At 35.7% G+C, this 19,393-nt stretch overlaps 1 long non-coding RNA gene across 1 annotated transcript in view; it reads left to right on the top strand.

Moving 5' to 3' along the window:
• LOC128651641 (uncharacterized) overlaps positions 1 to 14,667 on the top strand; it is a 19,022-nt gene extending 4,355 nt beyond the window's left edge. Inside the window, exons 2-3 of the long non-coding RNA XR_008401149.1 lie at positions 13,631 to 13,720; positions 14,297 to 14,667. This is a non-coding gene — a long non-coding RNA (uncharacterized LOC128651641). The remainder of the gene's footprint in view (positions 1 to 13,630; positions 13,721 to 14,296) is intronic.
• The last annotated feature ends 4,726 nt before the right edge of the window (positions 14,668 to 19,393 follow it).

The following is a 19,393-nucleotide window of genomic DNA, read 5'->3' as shown; positions in this document are numbered from 1 at the left end:
TCCAGCACGGATCCATCCACTTCTTCCGACATCCAACTGAAGAATGAAGGTTCCTTTAAGGGACGTCATCCAAGATGGCGTCCCTCGAATTCCGATTGGCTGATAGGATTCTATCAGCCAATCGGAATTAAGGTAGGAAAATTCTGATTGGCTGATGGAATCAGTAAATTAGATTCAAGTTCAATCCGATTGGCTGATTGGATCAGCCAATCAGATTGAGCTCGCATTCTATTGGCTGTTCCGATCAGCCAATAGAATGCGAGCTCAATCTGATTGGCAATCAGAATTGTCCTACCTTAATTCCGATTGGCTGATAGAATCCTATCAGCCAATCGGAATTCGATGGACGCCATCTTGGATGACGTCATTTAAAGGAACCGTCATTCGGCTAGTAGGCGTCGCTTGAAGAGGTTGGATCCGCGTCGGCTGGGAAGAAGATGCCTCCTCTCCGCTCCGGAAGAAAGAAGATTGAAGATGCGGCTTGATAGAAGACTTCATCCCGATGATGGACTTCCAACTTCAGCCAGATGATGGAGTTCTTCAGCCGCCGCTTGGATCAAGACTTTGGACCCTCTTCTGGACCGATCGGTGAACCCGGTGAGGTGAAGATAAGGTAGGAAGATCTTCAGGGGCTTAGTGTTAGGTTTATTTAAGGGGGGTTTGGGTTAGATTAGGGGTATGTGGGTGGTGGGTTGTAATGTTGGGGGGGGGGGTATTGTATGTTTTTTTTTACAGGCAAAAGAGCTGAATTCTTTGGGGCATGCCCCGCAAAGGGCCCTTTTAAGGGCTGGTAAGGTAAAAGAGCTTTGAACTTTTGTAATTTAGAATAGGTTAGGGCATTTTTTTATTTTGGGGGTCTTTGTTATTTTATTAGGGGTCTTAGAGTAGGTGTAATTAGTTTAAAATTGTTGTAATTTTTTTTCTAATGTTTGTAAATATTTTTTTATTTTTTGTAACTTAGTTCTTTTTTATTTTTTGTACTTTAGTTAGTTTATTTAATTGTATTTATTTGTAGGAATTGTATTTAATTTATTTATTGATAGTGTAGTGTTAGGTTTAATTGTAGATAATTGCAGGTATTTTATTTAATTTATTTATTGATAGTGTAGTGTTAGATTTAATTGTAACTTAGGTTAGGATTTATTTTACATGTAATTTTGTAATTATTTTAACTAGGTAACTATTAAATAGTTATTAACTATTTAATAGCTATTGTACCTGGTTAATATAATTACAAAGTTGCCTGTAAAATAAATATTAATCCTAAAATAGCTACAATATAATTATAATTTATATTGTAGCTATATTAGGGTTTATTTTATAGGTAAGTATTTAGCTTTAAATAGGAATAAGTTATTTAATAAGAGTTAATTTATTTTGTTAGATAAAAATTATATTTAACTTAGGGGGGTGTTAGGGTTAGGGTTAGAATTAGCTTTAGGGGTTAATACATTTATTAGAATAGCGGTGAGCTCCAGTCGGCAGATTAGGGGTTAATGTTTGAAGTTAGGTGTCGGCGATGTTAGGGAGGGCAGATTAGGGGTTAATACTATTTATTAAAGGGTTATTGAGGCGGGAGTGAGGCGGATTAGGGTTTAATAACTTTATTATAATAGCGGCGCGGTCCGGTCGGCAGATTAGGGGTTAATAAGTGTAGGCAGGTGGAGGCGACGTTGAGGGGGGCAGATTAGGGGTTAATAAATATAATATAGGGGTCGGCGGTGTTAGGGGCAGCAGATTAGGGGTTCATAGGGATAATGTAGGTGGCAGCGGCGTGCGGTCGGCAGATTAGGGGTTAAAAAATTTTAATAGAGTGGCGGCGATGTGGGGGGACCTCGGTTTAGGGGTACATAGGTAGTTTATGGGTGTTAGTGTACTTTAGAGCACAGTAGTTAAGAGCTTTATAAACCGGCGTTAGCCCAGAAAGCTCTTAACTACTGACTTTTTTCTGCGGCTGGAGTTTTGTCGTTAGATTTCTAACGCTCACTTCAGCCACGACTCTAAATACCGGCGTTAGAAAGATCCCATTGAAAAGATAGGATACGCAATTGACGTAAGGGGATCTGCGGTATGGAAAAGTTGCGGCTGCAAAGTGAGCGTTAGACCCTTTCCTGACTGACTCTAAATACCGGCGGTAGCCCAAAACCAGCGTTAGGAGCCTCTAACGCTGGTTTTGACGGCTACCGCCCAACTCTAAATCTAGCCAACTGTGAATATATAGGTGCTCCATAGGATAAACCTGTATAAACTTTTATACATATGTTCTAATGTTCTATACAACACCCGCTAGCTTAGGTGAACATTTTTACACACCTGTCTCACCACCCTTTTAGTGGTGAGATGAGCAATTGTAAAAAATATACTGCTGTTACTTAATCTGCATATAGATTATTTGAACTACAGGTACAACACGCTTTTTACAAACTTCTTGGGACCACAAAAAGTTTGGATTTCAGAATAGTGTGGATTTTGTATATTCGCATCTGTTCAGTGGGACAGCTTGGAGAGGGGATGGAACTAAGTATTAGTTAGACAATATTTACATAAAACAGCTTATTCATGCAAACTAAAGTTAGTTTTATATAATAATTTGATATAATTTTTAATACTTTTGTATACATGGTACCATCATTATTATATATATTTTATTATATAGTACTGTACTATAACCTGAAAGTTAATAATGTAGTTTTAACTAAATATAGACTATAATTTGCATTTTAAATACAAATGCCAAACCCAAGATGCAGCCAGATAAGCTTGTGACTTATTGGTAGGGAAAAATTCTTATTTTTAAGAAATTTACGGCTAGATTACGAGTTCTAAGTTAAGGTAAAAAACCAGCGTTAATAGGTCCTAACGCTGCTTTTTTACGCCCGCTGCTATTACGAGTCTTGCAGGTATAGGTGTACCGCACACTTCTTTGGCCTTACCGCAAAACGACTTACGTAAACTTCGTAAAGTCTTTTTTCTATGGGACTTCCATAGCGCCGGTATTATAAATCTGTCCTGGGAGGCCAAAAAGTGAGCGGAACACCCTATACCGTCAAGAGTCCTAACGCATTTAAAAGTCAGTAGTTAAGAGTTTGATGGTACAACGCCGTAACATAAAACTCATAACTAAAGTGCTAAAAAGTACACAAACACCCATAAACTACCTATTAACCCCTAAACCGAGGCCCTCCCGCATCGCAAATACTAAAATAATTTTTTTAACCCCTAATCTGCCGCTCCGGACACCGCCGCCACCTACATTATATTTATGAACCCCTAATCTGCTGCCCCCAACATTGCTGACACCTACATTATATTTATTAACCCCTAATCTGCCGCCCCCAATGTCGCCGCCACTATAATAAACATATTAACCCCTAAACCGCCGCACTCCCGCCTCTCAAACATTAGTTAAATATTATTAACCCCTAATCTGCCATCCCTAACTTCGCCGCACCCTACCTGCATTTATTAGCCCCTAATCTGCCTCCCCCAACGTCGCTGAAACTATACTAAATGTATTAACCCCTAAACCTAAGTTTAACCCTAACTCTAACACCCCCTAACTTAAATATAATTTAAATAATTCTAAATAAAATTCCTATAATTAACTAAATTATTCCTATTTAAAACTAAATACTTACCTATAAAATAAACCCTAAGCTAGCTACAATATAACTAATAGTTACATTGTAGCTATCTTAGGGTTTATTTTTATTTTACAGGCAACTTTATATTTATTTTAACTAGGTAGAATAGTTATTAAATAGTTATTAACTATTTAATAACTACCTAGCTAAAATAAATACAAAAGTACCTGTAAAATAAAACCTAACCTAAGTTACAATAACACCTAACACTACACTATAATTAAATAAATTTACTAAATTAAATACAATTACCTAAATTAAATTAAATTAGCTAAAGTATAAAAACAAACACTAAATTACAGAAAATAATAAACAAATTACAGATATTTAAACTAATTACACCTAATCTAATAGCCCTATCAAAATAAAAAGCCCCCCAAAATAAAAAAAAAACCTAGCCTAAACTAAACTACCAATAGCCGTTAAAAGGGCCTTTTGCGGGGCATTGCCCAAAAGTTATCAGCTCTTTTACCTGTAAAATAAAATACAAACAACCCCCAACAGTAAAACCCACCACCCACACAACCAACCCCCCAAATAAAATACTATCTATAAAAACCTAAGCTCCCCATTGCCCTGAAAAGGGCATTTGGATGGGCATTGCCCTTAAAAGGGCAGTTAGCTCTTTTGTGGCCCAAACCCTAATCTAAAAAATAAAACCCACTCAATACACCCTTAAAAAAACCTAACACTAACCCCCTGAAGATCGACTTACAGTTCTGAAGACCGGACATCCATCCTCAAGGAAGCGGCAGAAGTCTTCATCCAACCGGGCCGAAGTCCTCAACGAAGCCGGGAGAAGTCTTCATCCAAGCCGGACGAAGTGGTCCTCCAGACGGGCAGAAGTCTTCATCCAGACGGCATCTTCTATCTTCATCCATCCGACGCGGAGCGGCTCCATCTTCAAGACATCCGACGCATAGCATCCTCTTCTTCCGACGACTTAAAGACGAATGAAGGTTCCTTTAAGTGACGTCATCCAAGATGGCGTCCCTTAGATTACAATTGGCTGATAGAATTCTATCAGCCAATCGGAATTAAGGTAGAAAAAATCCTATTGGCTGATGCAATCAGCCAATAGGATTGAAGTTCAATCCTATTGGCTGATCCAATCAGCCAATAGGATTGAGCTCGCATTCTATTGGCTGTTCCAATCAGCCAATAGAATGCAAGCTCAATCCTATTGGCTGATTGCATCAGCCAATAGGATTTTTTCTACCTTAATTCCGATTGGCTGATACAGTTCTATCAGCCAATCGTAATCTAAGGGATGCCATCTTGGATGACGTCACTTAAAGGAACCTTCATTCGTCATTAGTCGTCGGAAGAAGAGGATGCTCCGCGTTGGATGTCTTGAAGATGGATCCGCTCCATGTCGGATGGATGAAGATAGAAGATGCCATCTGGATGAAGACTTCTGCTCGTCTGGAGGACCACTTCGCCTGGCTTGGATAAAGACTTCTCCCGGCTTTGTTGAGGACTTCGGCCCGGCTGGATGAAGACTTCTGCCGCTTCCTTGAGGATGGATGTCCAGTCTTCAGAACTGTAAGTCGAACTTCAGGGGGTTAGTGTTAGGTTTTTTTAAGGGTGTATTGGGTGGGTTTTATTTTTAGGTTAGGGTTTCGGCCTGCAATAGAGCAATGCCCATCCAAATGCCCTTTTCAGGGAAATGGGGAGCTTAGTTTTTTTTTAGAAAGTATTTTATTTGGGGGGTTGGTTGTGTGGGTGGTGGGTTTTACTGTTGGGGGGTTGTTTGTATTTTTTTTTACAGGTAAAAGAGCTTATTACTTTGGGGCAATGCCCAGCAAAAGGCCCTTTTAAGGGCTATTGGTAGTTTAGTTTAGACTAGGTTTTGTTTTTTTTTGGGGGGGGGGGCTTTTTTTATTTTGATAGGGCTATTAGATTAGTTGTAATTAGTTTAAATATCTGTAATTTGTTTATTATTTTCAGTAATTTAGTGTTTGTTTGTTTTTGTACTTTAGCTAATTTAATTTAGGTAATTCTATTTAATTTAGTTAATTTATTTAATTATAGTGTAGTGTTAGGTGTTATTGTAACTTAGGTTAGGTTTTATTTTACAGGTACTTTTGTATTTATTTTAGCTAGGTAGTTATTAAATAGTTAATAACTATTTAGTAACAATTGTACCTAGTTAAAATAAATACAAACTTGCCTGTAAAATAAAAATAAACCCTAAGCTAGCTACAATGTAACTATTAGTTATATTGTAGCTAGCTTAGGGTTTATTTTACAGGTAAGTATTTAGTTTTAAATAGGAATAATTTAGTTAATTATAGGAATTTTCAGTTAGATTTATTGTAATTATATTTAAGTTAGGGGGTGTTAGGGTTAGGGTTAGAGTTAGGTTTAGGGGTTAATAAATTTAGTATAGTGGTGGCGACGTTGGGGGCAGCAGATTAGGGGTTAATAAATGTAGGTAGGTCGTGGCGACATTGGGGCGGCAGATTAGGGGTTAATAAATATAATGTAGGTGGCGGCGATGTCGGGGGCAGCAGATTAGTTGTTAATAAGTGTAAGATTAGGGGTGTTAGGTGTAAACATAAAATGTGTTTCCCCATAGGAATCAATGGGGCTGCGTTACTGAGTTTTACGCTGCTTTTTTGCAGGTGTTAGACTTTTTCTCAGCTGGCTCTCCTCGTTGATTCCTATGGGGAAATTGTGCATGAGCATGTACGACCAGTTCACCGCTGACTTAAGCAGCAATGATATTGGAGTGCGGTAAGGAGCACAATTTTGCTCAACGCTCACTTCTCGCCTTTTAACGCCGGGTTTGTAAAAACCCGTAATACCAGCGCTGTAGGTAAGTGAGCGGTGAGAAAAAACTGCTTGTTAGCACCGCATAGCTCAAAACGAAAAACTCGTAATCTAGCCATTATTTAGAAAAAAATATTTATGAAAAAGTCTGGATTTTGGAATAACTTATTTTTGCATTTTAAAGTTCTGGATTTGGGGATGTTTATATGTATTACAAACATAAACCCTTTTTATATTTATTGAACACACATTATATGTTGTGCAAACATGTTTTGAAAACATGCCCCCTCCACACTGCTGAGATCCGCATTCATTTGCAGTGTGCTTGGAATGTTTAAAGGCAGTGAACCAGTCAACACATTAGATTTGCATAATCAACAAATGCAAGATAACAAGACAATGTAATAGCACTTAGTCTGAACTTCAAATTAGTAGTAGATTTTTTTTAACAAATTTCAAAGTTATGTCTATTTCCAGTCCCCTTGTACCATGTGATCGCAATCAGCCAATCACAAATGCATATACGTATATTCTGTGAATTCTTGCACATGCTCAGTAGGATCTGGTCACTCACAAATTGTAAATATAAAAGACTGTGCACATTTTTTTTTAATGGAAGTAAATTGGAAAGTTGTTTAAAATTATATGCTGTATCTGAATCATGAAAATTCAATTTAACCTGAGTGTCCCTTTCTTATAGCAGGTTTATCACCATTGGTTTGTACAGCGAGGGTCAGCCCACTTTTTTTTAAAACATTTTGCCCTAGGCAGGAGCTTTGAAAGACTGGTGAGACTGAAATGGGCCCTTAATGTTGCCCTCCTACAACAAGCAGTGATCAGCAAAGCTAAAAAATGGGCTACTGATGCTATCCATAAGTTTGATGTCACTTATGGTTTCAGCTAGGGAAGGAGATTCAGCTACAGGAAAAGAGCCCAACACAGTTTCTTGAAAGCTTTTACTAGCAGTAGAATATTTGAGTTTGTCAAGTTGCATATGTGAATGTGAATACTAACAGGTGAAATAACAGGATTTGCAAGGGCTGGCCTGGAGAGACCTGATATTATGCATATGTGTGGTTTGTTTCAGCGTCACTGCAACATCTTTAACAGGGTTTAGGAAATTCCATTACTACTACAATATTTTTTTCTGGAGATTGCTGGGAATTGTTTTTCTAACACACGATCTCCTGGTACCACACTCTTTATATGGCTTCAACTAGGCAGTGGTAGCATCAGGAACCAATGAAAAACAGTGAGTAAAGGAGGAGGGGATCAAGGACAGCAACAGGAGATTGCGTGAAATAAGAAGAGTTTAACCATGCACTGAACATCCAGCTTTCCTGTTTTTGCTTTTGATTAACAGCACTCAACAAGTTATGCAGCCTTGAACGTAGTGTTAGATTTCACAATATGTACAGCTGAAACAAATGCTGAGAGTGTTGAGTATGCAGTCATTGCCTTACCTTACTTTGAGTAGGGGATATATGAAGGATACATACAAATAGAGGACTCGACTGTGTTTAGATTATATCAAATTTTGCTTTTTGGGCTCTCTGGCACTGGGACAAAGCACAAATTTTACACAAAAACAAGAGTTGTTTAATGTCCCTGCAGAGTTTATTATGTTTCACAAGCTGTCAGGCTTGGGTCCTATAAAACACATATAATAATATTCTACTTGACCTATTGCCTGGTTGCTTGGATAGTGACGTGAGCTGCTACCTTTTTCCTATTTTGAACTATACATGAACATTTTACTTTTGTATGAGACTTCACTCCAACTATTTTGTCTGTTTCATAACATAACATGAGTGGATAGATCTGATGTGATCTCACTTGCAACTGAATGTTAATGACACGTATCAACCCTTAATATAAGCAACTTGGAAGGTGATATATAATTTGCAAGAACAAGGAGCCCTATTTAGCAATGAGAAGCACATTACAATGTTTCATTTTAGACGGGACCACCCTTATCTACAATAAATAAAAACTGTACACACTAAAACAAAGGTGCAACAACAATACCTGTCTGAAAAAAAAGCTAAGACTTTGATTTGAAAAAAATAATGCCTGTTGCTTCAAACTATAAGTTCAAATTATCTTTTGCTATTGACATTTTCTTTTCTCTTAGTAATATATATATATATATATATATATATATATATATATATATATATATATATATATATATATATATATAAAAACAAAATACCAATTATACCGGTCTGCGTTTTTTTAATACAAAATAACACTCATGACTAAAGCAAATAAAAAAAAAAAAAAGATATCCACTGTGTAAATCATATGATCCACATCAATGCTTTTTAATTTGATTTACACAGACACTGTGATGTCATGTTGATGTTTGTGCTAGGTTTTAATTACTGCAGACTGTGCTTTGAATCAAAGTCAATTCCCATCGTTTGTGCTATCCAAGTCAAGACGCGGGTAAGAATAGCATTTTGTTTCTCTATATTATTATAACCCTGTATTACTGATTTTAATTTACAGTATACATAAATATGTGTTATACATTATAATTATATTACTGAATATGCTTAAATTATGATAACACAATTTGTAAGACGTAATTATTAATAATAAGCCAGGTAAATGTGTTTCAGTAAAAATATGTATGTGAAATAGGTAGAGAAGGTTACAGAAAACATTACCATAATATTCATATATTATAGTCAGTGATAGCCAAATTCTTAACATTCAGGGTTACAGATCGGTATTTTTAGAGGCATAAAGGGTCATAGATGAATATTTTACAATCTTTAAAACAGATTCTTAAAACAGGAACTTTATTGGATTTATAGATTAAAGACCATTACTCCTCTGGGATTGAGTGGGAGATGAGTTATTTCATTGAATAGTGATATTTGATTATGTGGTTCAATTTTGGTTTAAACTTTAGAGTTCTGAATTTTTGAATCTTTAACTGGGATAATTTGTCAATACAACATTGATAGCCTTTACTTAGGTTCTGTATAACATTTAAACATTATCTGAAATGGCTCATATATGTTCCTCTGTAAAGATTCAAACTTTCAGGAGTACTCAGGTACCTTCTTAATTATTATTTTTGCTAATAAATTAATAATTTTTTGCTGATGTTTTTTTATTTCCATTTAGTGACATTTGTGTTTGAAATTAGGTGATTTTCTTATAAGGAGTTGAGAATATTATGTGATGAATTAGTAAATGCATTGTTTATAACAACTCACCTTTAGTTATTATACATGCTACTTGATCTCTTTAAACATTGGTAACTTAATGGATTTTTTATGTATATAAATACTGTTTTTATTAATTGATTAATTATAGGTTTAAATAGGGAGTATGCACCTTACATACGTATCCTATGATTAAGTGCTGATGAGGGCACGAAACTAGTCAGAATGTTTGTCTGCCACATACCTTTGTTTTAAACTGTTTCAATAAAGGTTTTTTTATTTTTTTTATCAGCCCTCTTCACTGGTGCCTCTTGCTGTGCGGCTGTTCCTTGCTATTGTTTTTTAAATATTTTAGAATCCTCAAATAAATTTATGGCTACACATAAACAGTACATTTCCTAAAAATGTCCAGTGGCACTGGTACTAATTTAGGTAAGGTTGTAGGGTACTCTTCTCCTCTTTACATGGATATTTTAAGTTGTTGCCACTTTGTTTGCCCATCACCAGCATTCCCCAAAGCACACGTTTTTAGTTTTGTTTTTTCCAGGGGCTACAAAAACTATGGAAGATATTCTTAGTTTTGCTTTCTCCTTAGGTGCCGCATAAACTAGTGCAGAGGGCCACATGTAGCTTGCGGGCTGCCAGCCACGTTCTATGTAATACCAATTTAATAAACCCAAATAGAAGGTGTGCACTCATAGTTTAAACCTCCCAATAACCTGCTTAAGGTGTTAAACCTCAAATAGAAGCTGCTGTACAGGCATAATACTAGTAGGTGTTTCCAAAGATGCAGAAATTACTTTGTAGAATGATCAGCCCTCAAGTGCTTCTGTTATTTTGATGTGGTGAAAGAGAAAGGGAAATGCCGTTGTTGAAAAATAATCTTAATCTCACCCTTTGTGTGTGTGAAACAAAATATCTGAGTGCAAATAGAGTTTAAATTTGTGTTTATAAGGTGAGTTCCTTTAAATGAATAATTAAAATAAGCTAATATAAGTAATATCAAATAAAGTAACATGCTATATACACTCTAACTATACAAACATTAAAAAAAAATGTTTAATAAAACTACCCTTTTTTGTTTTAGAAATGTCAGCAGCATCTGTGGATTTAGGCATTTCTGCACACACTATAGAAGGAAAATAGTTCAGCTTTACAGTGGCAATCCTCATTGTTTAAAAAAAAATAAAAAATAGCCCCGAAGTCTAAACTTGTTTAGATACCATGTGATCCATAGTTTGGTCATTTCTCTTAGAAATTAACAATTCTAAAATAGCCCCCAAATCAGAAATTATGATTTATGCAGCAATCAAAACTTTCTACAATTATTTGGGGGGGGGGGGTTCTTCAATGTTTTTTGTTGAGTGCTGAAAATAAAATTATTTAATATAAAAAAGAAAAAGGTAAATATCTGTGTTATAGCAATTAAATGAAAAAGGAAATACAGATACTCAGCCTTTACTTGGTTTATTGTATACATATTTGCAACATACCATAATTATTTCAATGATATTGTTTTCTATTCATCTCAAAAAAAGTTAAATCTGTCAGTTTTAGGGGGTTACTAAGTGGAGAGTTGCTATTTTGAACATTCATTAATATAGTAACTAGGGTAGTCAGGTGTCCAGGATTTTAGCAGGTTGTCCAGTAAAATACTGGACACTTAAAGGGACACTAGGAATGGGCGAATGTTTCTAAAAATTCAAAATTTAAAACAAATTTTGAAACGTTTGTTCGAATCGAATTTAGAATGTTTACATAACATTCTAACATTCTATTTTCTAATTTTCGTTTTCTAATTTTTCAATAAAATTCGAAAATATTCGTTCGAATAATAGAATGTTTAGCTATGTATTCATTCAATTTCAAAATGTAATATTTGAATTTGAATGTGACAATAGTATTTCTAGTCTACAACTGTGTTTAATAAACTTAATATTCAAATTTGAATGCTGCATTCGAATTTGAATGTCACATTCGAATTCGAAATAGTATTTTGAGTCTAATACTGTGTTTTTTAAATGTAATATTCAAATTCGAATGAGGCATTCGAATTCGAATGTATCATTCGAATTCTAAATAGTATTTCTACTCTACAACTGTGTTTAATAAATGTAATCTAATTTTGAATGCTACATTCTAATTTGAATGTAACATTCAAATTCGAAATAGTATTTCTAGTCTAATACTGTGTTTTATAAATGAAATATTCGAATTTGAATGTGACATTCGAATTTGAATGTGACATTCGAATTCAAAATACTATTTCTAGTCTACAACTGTGTTTTATAAATGTGACATTCGAATTTGAAAGTGGCATTCGAAAACTTTAAATAACATTCGATAATAGAATTTTTAAGAATATTCGTTCTTACCAAATTCTATTATTTAAATCGAATTTCTATAATAGCATTCATTCTAACATTTGAATTTAAATATAAACACATTCGCCCATCCCTAGTCTAGACCCAATACATAATTTTGATTACTTATTGTTACATATCAAAGAAGCATCCTGCAACTGGTCCCACATCTCTAAGCTTGTAAGAAGTACTTGAAACATTTAAATATTCATAATTTGTTAGGAGCTGAAAATGGTCGCAAATCTCCGACCACCTATTACATGTACATTTTATCATGTTAAGTTTCTCTAGTCACGATCAACTCTTAAATAAGTTTTCCTACAATTATTTAAAAGTTTCATGTCCTCCTTACAAGCTTATAGATGTGGAACCTGTTGCATGATGTTTGTCTGGTATGTAACAATAAGTAATAAAGAATAAGTATTGCATCTAGACTATCCCTTTAAATGTCCATCGGTTTTTGTTAAATGTTAAAGGCATCATATGCCTCAATGCAATACGAATATGGAGCAAAATGAAATAAGTGACAGACAAGGGGGTCGAACCACTACTGTTTAGGCGTGGTGCAGCCGCTGAAGAGGTAAAACGGTTGATATGTATGTTACTGACAGCCATGAGGTGAAATGACTGCTCCATTGTGAAAAATATACATGGTTGCATAAAGAGTGGGGACTTAAAGGGGCAGTAAACCTAAAAAATAATGTTATATAATGTGCAGAATTATATAACATTATCTTAGCGCAAACATTATACATTAAAGTATTGCAGCCATATTTTATGAAAAAGCCTAGTTTTCAGACCGCCACTCCTTACTCTGCTGAGCGGGTCTGTTTTTTTTCTTAAGCGCATCATGGCAGCTGTCTACTCATAGCCGGTCCAATTGCGCCTTTAAACTCAATGTAGCTCAATACCGCTCTGGTCTGGTAGCAGGAGCGAGCTACATTGAGTTTAAAGGCGCGATCGGGCCAACTGTGAGTAGACAGCTGCCCAGATGTGCTTAAGAAAAAAAACAGACCCGCTCAGCAGAGCAAGGAGGAGCGGTCTGAAAAACTAGACTTTAACATAAAATATGGATACAATACTTTAATGTATAATGTTTGCGCTTAGATAATGTTATATAATTCTGCACTGTTCAGGGTTTTTTTTATGGTGGACAGCAGTCAGCCCTAATTACCCAAACCTCAAAGGTGTCATCTGCCCTAAAATTTCAAGATTTTGGCATATTTACATGTCTAGTATATATAAAGAAAACTCTACAATATCCTTTCATTATTTATTTTGTCCCATTTTCCTGTAATTCCTTTCTGATATTGTGAGCTTATCTGTTCCTGTTAGAAATGGAGGTGCAGAACACTGTTATATTCCACACAGCCATTGGCTGCACACTCTAGTGACCTATTTATAACTGCCCATAATTGGCCACAGCAGAAAAAGTAACTTAAATTACAACATGGCAGTTCCCATTGTTTTATAGATACTAAAACATAGCACTTCTTTCGTCAATATTTAAATAACTAATGAAACTTGAAAAAATACATCTACATGTTAATCTCAGACTAATCTTTTATTTGAATGCATCATTCTATATAACATCTATTTAGTGTATAATGTTCCTTTAAAGAGATGAATATGATATAATATTTATTTTTTCTTTCCTTGGTTATAGAATAATGTCTCCCTACTATAGAATCCTGTTTCTCTTGGCTTGTCTGATGGCTTTAGCCTATGCTTACCATAATGAGAGGACTTATCCAGAGTAAGAACTTTTTTTATTTTTATTTTCTATATTTCCGTCACAAACATCTAAGATTAATAAATAATATATTATTACTATCTCTCTCTTCTATATATATTGGCACCCGTATTCAAACACCACAGCTTGAGTCAGCAGTGGCTTATATAACACAAATTAAGTTTTATTAGACACAATGCACACCAGCACTAGTTCTCTGAGCTTGAATACTAATACACGGCCGACACAGCATTTATTTATTTATTTATTTATAAAATATTTTACCAGGAAGGATACATTGAGATTTCTCTCGTTTTCAAGTATGTCCTGGGTATATGTGCACATGGCTCTGAAAAACAGTAGAACTTTTACTAGAAGCAATGCTTTTTTATTTAAAATTTTATACCACATTTTTGCTACTTTAATTATAAAAATACAATAATATTTTATCTGTATATTTTGTATAACTATTTCATTTACTAGTTATTATGGGTTAAAGTTATCATACAGAAATAAAAACTAGTTTAACAGAAACATGTTTTACAATTATCAACCATTAGTAAACAGACTGTTTCAACTATACATTTTTGTTCTTCTCAGCTTAAGGTCAGCTGTTGAAGAACAGCTTTTCCGGGTGAAAAGAAATCAACAGGAAAACTAGAATCTTTTGAAGAGATGGAAAGCTAAATGGAATATAAAGCTGGTTTTAAAATCTATATAATCAAAATAAAGATGTTTAAAAACTGAGATTATTTTATCTGATCACAGCTACATAAAATGTTCTCCACTTAAAATGTAATGTTAATTTAAATGTATTATCTTTTATATAAGAATATGACTGAGCTTTACATCAAAAATATAAACAAGATTATATCAAAATGTAATCCAAGTTAATGTTATCTACAGAAACATATTCTGATGTTAATGTTAAAATTGTGATAATTTACTATTAAAGCAGTTTATATCAATTATATGTCTGTCAAAAGTCATGTGTTTACTCCTTGTTGATTCTGCACTTTCCTGCTGATAAAATAATGATGTTTAACTTGCTATGAAAGAGGGTGATTTGTACCAACACTAATAACACTTAACTAATTTAACAAAAGCATGAGGTTCATAACGCAATTAAAATCACGTGACCCACAAACATGATAATATCCAAGTAAGGAAAAAGATAGTCTTAACAAAAGAGGGTAGCACTTTCCTGTCATCTTATTCTTGCATAATACCAGTAATAAAATTGACCAAACTTACACCTAGATTACGGGTTTTGCGTTAGGAGGGGTGCGGTGCTAACGAGCAGTTTTCCCTCACCGCTCACCTACAGACAGCGCTGGTATTATGGGTTTTTACAAACCCGGCGTTAACCGCAAAAAAGTCAGTGAAGAGCAAAATTTAGCTCCACATCACACCTCAATACCAGCGCTGCTTACGTTAGCGGTGAGTAGGTAAAACGTGCTCGTGCACGATTTCCCCATAGGAATCAATGGGGGAGAGCCGGCTGAAAAAAAACCAACACCTGCAAAAAAGCAGCGTAAAGCTCCTAACGCAGCCCCATTGATTCCTACGGGGAAATAAAAGTTATGTCTACACCTAACACCCTAACATGAACCCCTAGTCTAAACACTCCTAATATTACACTTATTAACCCCTAATGTGCCGCCTCCGACATTGCAGACTCCTGCATTATATTATTAACCCCTAATCTGCCGCTCCGGACACCGCCGCCACCTACATTATAGTTATGAACCCCTAATCTGCTGCCCCCAACATCGCCGAACCCTACATTATATTTATTAACCCCTAATCTGCCAACCCCAATGTCGGCGCAAACTAACTACATTTATTAACCCCTAATCTGCCACCCACAACGTCACCACCACTATATTAAATGTATTAACCCCTAAACCTCTAACCCTAAACCTAACACCCCCTAACTTAAATATAATTTAAATAAATCTAAATAAAATTAATACAATTCACTAAATTATTCCTATTTAAAACTAAATACTTACCTATAAAATAAACCCTAAACTAGCTACAATATAACTAATAGTTACATTGTAGCTATCTTAAGGTTTATTTTTATTTTACAGGCAAGTTTGTATTTATGTTAACTAGGTAGAATAGTTACTAAATAGTTATTAACTATTTAATAACTACCTAGATAAAATAAAGACAAATTTACCTGTAAAATAAAACCTAACCTAAGTTACAATTACACCTAACACTACACTATAATTAAATAAATTCCCTAAACTAAATACAATTAATTACAATTTAAAAAAATTATCTAAAGTACGAAGAAAACCCCCCACTAAATTACAGAAAATAATAAAATAATTACAAGATTTTTAAACTAACTACACCTACTCTAATCCCCCTTACAAAATAAAAAAGCCCCCCCCCCCAAAAAAAAGCCCTACCCTACACTAAATTACAAATAGCCCTTAAAAGGGTCTTTTGCGGGGCATTTCCCCAAAGTAATCAGCTCTTTTACCTGTAAAAAAAAAGTACAAATACCCCCCAACATTAAAACCCACCACTCACACAACCAACCCTACTCTAAAACCCACCCAATCCCCCCTTAAAAAAACCTAACACTAACCCCTTGAAGATCACCCTACCGTGAGACGTCTTCACCCAACCGGGCAGAAGTGATCCTCCAGATGGGCAGAAGTCTTCATCCAAGCTGGGCAGAAGAGGTCCTCCAGACGGGCAGAAGTCTTCATCCAGACGGCATCTTCTATCTTCATCCTGTGCGAAGCGGGTCCATCTTCAAGACATCCGACGCAGAGCATCCTCTTCAAATGATGACGACTGAAGAATGAAGGTTCCTTTAAATGATGTCATCCAAGATGGCGTCCCTTCAATTCCGATTGGCTGATAGAATTCTATCAGCCAATCAGAATTAAGGTAGAAAAAATCCTATTGGCTTATCCAATCAGCCAATTCTATTCTAGAATGCAAGCTCAATCCTATTGGCTGATTGCATCAGCCAATAGGATTTTTTCTACTTTAATTCCGATTGGCTGATAGAATTCTATCAGCCAATCGGAATTGAGGGAATGCCATCTTGGATGACATCATTTAAAGGAACCTTCATTCTTCAGTCGGCCATCGTTTGAAGAGGATGCTCCGCGTTGGATGTCTTGAAGATGGACCCGCTCCGCGCCGGATGGATGAAGATAGAAGATGCCGTCTGGATGAAGGCTTCTGCCCGTCTGGAGGACCTCTTCTGCCCGGATCAGATGAAGACTTCTGCCCGTCTGGAAGACCACTTCTGCCCGGTTGGGTGAAGACGTCTCACGGTAGGGTGATCTTCAAGGGTTTTTTTTTAAGGGGGGATTGGGTGGGTTTTAGAGTAGGGTTGGTTGTGTGGGTGGTGGGTTTTAATGTTGGGGGGAATTGTATTTTTTTTACAGGTAAAAGAGCTGATTACTTTGGGGCAATGCCCCGCAAAAGGCCCTTTTAAGGGCTATTTGTAATTTAGTGTAGGGTAGGGCTTTTTTTATTTTGGGAGGCTTTTTTATTTTGTTAGGGGGATTAGAGCAGGTGTAATTAGTTTAAAAATCTTCTAATTTCTTTATTATTTTCTGTAATTTAGTGGGGGGGTTTTCGTACTTTAGATAATTTTTTCAATTGTAATTAATTGTATTTAGTTTATGGAATTTATTTAATTATAGTGTAGTGTTAGGTGTAATTGTAACTTAGGTTAGGTTTTATTTTACAGGTAAATTTGCCTTTATTTTAACTAGGTAGTTATTAAATAGTTAATAACTATTTAATAACTATTGTACCTAGTTAAAATAAATACAAAGTTGCCTGTAAAATAAAAATAAACCCTAAGCTAGCTACAATGTAACTATAAATTATATTGTAGCTATCTTAGAGTTTATTTTATAGGTAAGTATTTAGTTTTAAATAGGAATAATTTAGGTAATTGTAGTAATTTTCTTTAGATTTAATGTAATTATATTTAAATTAGGGGGTTAAGGTTAGGGTTAGACCTAGATTTAGGGGTTAATACATTTAATATAGTGGCGGCGACGTTGGGGGCGGCAGATTAGGGGTTAATAAATGTAGGTAGGTGTCGGCGATGTTAGGGCCGGCAGATTAGGGGTTAATAATATTTAACTATTTAAAATATATTTATTATAGTGGCAGCGATGTCCGGTTCGGCAGATAAGGGAGCCTCGGTTTAGGGGTTAATAGGTAATTTATGGGTGTTAGTGTACTTTTTAGCACTTTAGTTAAGAGTTTTATGCTACGGCGTTGTAGTGTAAAACTCTTAACTACTGACTTTAAAATGCGGTACCAGTCTTGACAGGAGACGGTGTACCGCTCACTTTTTTGAAGACTCGTAATACCGGCGCTATGCAAGTCACATTGAAAATATAGGATACGCAATTGACGTAAGTGGATTTGCGGTATTTCCGAGTCTGGCCAAAAAAGTGAGGGGTACACCTGTACCTTCAAGACTCGTAATACCAGCGGGCATTAAAAAGCAGCGTTGGGACCTCTCAATGCTGCTTTTTAACCCTAACGCACAACTAGTAATCTAGCTGTTAGATTGCTTGCTTATCATTGCTGATAAAAAATATACCCTGCAAGGTTTAAATAATTTTGTATTCAACTGTTATCTGTCAAATGTAGAAGTTGAAATACATACTCTAGGATTTGATGAAAGGTGGTATGACAAGGGCCATCAGAATATGCAGTACCTGATGCTGTTCCCTCTTTCACTACATTAAGTGCCTCTCCTTTGCATTTTACTGCCTAGCTGCCTTATAAACAAAGCAGCCAAGCTCGAATCTCTCTATAACCTCTCTCCCTACAAACATCAACACACAGTTCAGGAGCACCACCAAAAACATCAGGTAAGGGACTGCAGACAGCATGCATTTGAGTCAGATGTGGACATGAAGCTGTGGGTACTTGAGGCTAGACATCTGAGCTAGTACCTCACTTGGGCATGAAGCTGACATTGCAAGGGTTATGGGGACCAATAATCTGATCTGGCATCTCACTTATAACTGGCATAATTGCTGCAGTGGTCACATCTATTCAGAGGTGTAATTTGGGCATATTGGTGACATAAAGAGTGCACAGGGTTACACATCTAATGTGAAGTTTCATGAAAGCATATTACAGGTACATTGTGGTTAAAGATGTCTTAAAGATGATACCAGGTCTCACTTTGGCATATAAGTAGCTATTTGTGTGGAATAATAACTGTATAATCAGCCCAAGCTATATAAGCAAGTCCTTTACAGTTATGTTGGCTAAGGCAAGTTATCGTCAGTTTACTACTGTGGATGAGCTGCTACAAAGCAGTGTTTTAACAGAGATTAACACAACATGTGTGTTATACCAATCTCTGGGCTTACACCAGTGCTGATTGGTACATGTGCCTTGTGAACTGTACATGAAGCATGCCTATCAATCAGTGCCACACACATGCACCAGCAATATCCTTTAAGACTATATCTGGTATGAAACAGCATTACTACAAATGCTTCACTCTCAATTATTTTTACTGGCTTTGCTTTGTTTAAAGGGACATTAAACTGTTGGGTACACCTACAGAAGCATGGATACTACCTAAAGGGACAGAAAAGTCAAAATTAAACTTTCATGATTTAGATACTACATGCCATTTTAAACAATTTTGCAATTTACTTCTGTTATCAAATT

This window comes from Bombina bombina, chromosome 3, assembly GCF_027579735.1.
Source record: "Bombina bombina isolate aBomBom1 chromosome 3, aBomBom1.pri, whole genome shotgun sequence".
Taxonomy (NCBI): domain Eukaryota; kingdom Metazoa; phylum Chordata; class Amphibia; order Anura; family Bombinatoridae; genus Bombina; species Bombina bombina.
The sequence above is the reverse complement of the archived record's forward strand: the minus strand, read 5'-3'. Positions and strand labels throughout refer to the sequence as shown.